This window comes from Pelophylax lessonae (assembly GCF_965119305.1).
Source record: "Pelophylax lessonae genome assembly, chromosome: 3".
Taxonomy (NCBI): domain Eukaryota; kingdom Metazoa; phylum Chordata; class Amphibia; order Anura; family Ranidae; genus Pelophylax; species Pelophylax lessonae.
In genome coordinates, this window is record NC_138770.1 from 169,477,058 (window position 1) to 169,480,122 (window position 3,065).

Here is a 3,065-nt window from a genome sequence, read left to right on the forward strand (position 1 = left end):
TGACAGACTCCATGGCAGCATAAGTATCTGGAAATAACTGGCCGTACACAGCAGGGTGGGCAGGTGCTGAACAAAAAAGTTTAATTTACTCTGTCAACTGACAGGACTTGTAAACCAAAATTAACAGAAGAAAGAGCCGCTGGCTCAACACAATAGTGAGGCAAAAAGGTATTTATAGAAGACCAGGATGCTGCTCTGCAGATTACGTAAGGAGCGACGTGTCTGGAGACTGCCCAGGAAGTGGAAACACTCCTAGTCGAGTGAGCCGTAACCGCCACTGGAGGAGTCAAGCCCTTTGCCCTGTAAGCCCATTGAATGGGCTGAATGATCCAGGAGGAAATGGATCTTGAAGAAGCTCTTGAGCCTTTATTTTTCCCATGAAAGGCAACAAAAAGGTATTCCGACTTTCGGAAGGGAACCGTGGCATTCAGATATTTCTTGATGCAACTACCTACGTCCAAAGGGCTGGACTGGAGAGCCTTCCTCCTGCCTGAAGGTAGGCAACACAATCTCAGCATTCTCATGAAAGACAGAGGTAACTTTTGGTCTTGCATCCAACATAGGAATAAGTACCACTCTGTCTGGAAAAAAAGGTCAGAAAAGGCTTTTGTGCCCCCAAGGCCCCAATTTCAGACACTCTTTTTGCCGAAGTCACGGCTACTAGGAAGACTGTAACCAAAGTCAGCTCTTTGATGGTAAGATACTCAGATGTATCTTGAATGTGATGCGTTAAGAAATCCAGCACCAAAGGGAGGTCCCATTTGGGGAATCTTGGCTTCCTCTGAGGTCTGATTCTAACTGCTCCCTTGAAGAACTGGCGTACCAAGGTATGACTGGCCCAAGAAATTCCCGTAAAGGCTGAAATGGCTGAAGCTTGAACTCTGAGAGAGCTCACCGAAAGAGGGAGATCCAAACCAGATTGTAGGAAACTCAGTCCATCCTGGATTTTAATAGAAGACTGAGGATCAGGCCTTGCAGCCAGATGGGGTAATCCTTTGGAGGACAAAAAAGGAACACGTGTGCTGAAAAGGTGCAAAGATTTAGGGGAGTGGTGTCCTATAGGGTAGGTTTGGAGGCGGGGCTTAACCCGATACGTATGCTGCCATGGAGTCTGTCAGGAAAAGTTTTTCTTTGTTTACGTTGAAAAGTTTGCAAATAAGTATGTTTTCTCCTGCACTGATGAGCACTAATGAGGCTGCACTGAGGGGCACTGATGATGAGGCACTAATATGTAACACTGATGGGCACTGATAAGCGGCATTGATATGCAGCACTGATAGGTGGCACTGATAGGTGGCACTGATATGCAACATTAATGGGCACTGATGGGCACTCATAGGCAGCACTGATGGGAACTGATGGGCGGCACTGATAGATGGCACTAATAGGCCGCACTGATGAGGCATTACTAATGGGCACTGATTGGCATCTTTAATGAGCACTGATTGGCATCCCTGGTGGCTGTAGGTTGGCATCCCTGGTGGGCTCTAGTGGGCATCCCTGGTGGGCTCTAGTGGGCATCCTTGATGGGTCTGCACAGATAATCAATGCGCTGACCCCCCTGTCAGGAGAGCCGCCGATCGGCTCGCCTCTACTTGCGCCTTGTCAGCACGAATGAAGGAAAGCCGATAAACGGCACTTCCTGGTTACAATGTGACCAGCTGTGATTGGTCACAGCTGATCACATGGTAAAGAGCCTACGTCATAGGCTCTTTACTGGGATCGGAGATGCGGTGTGTCAGAGTGTCACGAGCGCACATGAGTGGCTTATCCTGCTGGATGTCATATGACCCCCAGTCAGGATAACTTAACCCCTTTGCGGCCGTCATTCTGCTATTTGGCAGGCGGAAAGTGACTAAACCAGGAAACACATTTACACAGGTTCTGTGGCTGATTAAGGTGGTAATTAATCTCACTTAGTGCCTTATGTGCATTATTTTAGCCTCAGAGTCTGTGTAATTATTATGTGTCCTGGTTTAAAGGGATGAGGTGGCAACCCTAGTACACACTGTATGCTTTGTTGGGCTAAACAAAAAAAAAACTGACAGATCACTGTGTTAATAATATAAATTTTAAGCCCAGCGCAACCGTGAGTATATCAATGAAAATCATTAATAACAAATGAATTCATAAGTCCAGTGTGCATCGGTGACAAAAAAACAGTCCAAACGGTAGATGTCTGCTCCACCTGTATGATAACTCCACGTGACAGTTACATTTATTAGTCCAGTTTGTTCAGTGAGCACCATCTATAGACAGAATGCCTGCTCACCTCCCAGTTATGACCCCATAACAGAGTAACAATCGCCTGGTACACCTGGTACAATGTCTTTTAGGATGATGTTGGAACACTCCTGTAGAGAACGCCATTGAGTAACGTTATTCGACTTCTAAGTACGCAATCATCGATACACGACCATAGAAACAAAATGGAAAGCCAAAGTGCTCTCTGCTAAAAATCATTTATTAAAAACAAAACACTGGGATTAAAAACACATAAAAAAGTGAATAGGAAGCATATCATTAGCTCACAATGCTGATACAAGCGTGCAAAATGTCCTGGGAATTGGCTCCTCCCACCTGTAAGCATTCCTGCTGAAGAAGTTTGGACTGTTTGGACAGTTTGGGATGTTTTTTGTCACTGATGCACATTGGACTTATGATTTGATTTGTTATTAATGATTTGAATTTGAATACTCACAGTTGCGCTGCACTTAACATTTATATTATTAGTTTTGAAGATTATAGAGTCACCAGTGGACATGCTCTAATAAGTATAAAAACACAATGTTGCTGCGCTACAGGAACAAATAAGAAAGCAATGTGATTGATCACAAATCACTAGGGTAAAGCAGCCACACAAAACCTGGAAATTTGCAGATTTAAACACATAAAACACTAAATGTGGCGCTGAACCCTAAAACATGATTCATAAATTGGGGAAGCAGTCCATGCAGATGTATCTTCACTTTTAAAGAGGCAAATCCAGAGTAGAACCACCACCAGAAGAGCACTCAAAACACCACCACTCCTTACCAGATGTCGTTGATCCCCACAACAGAGAT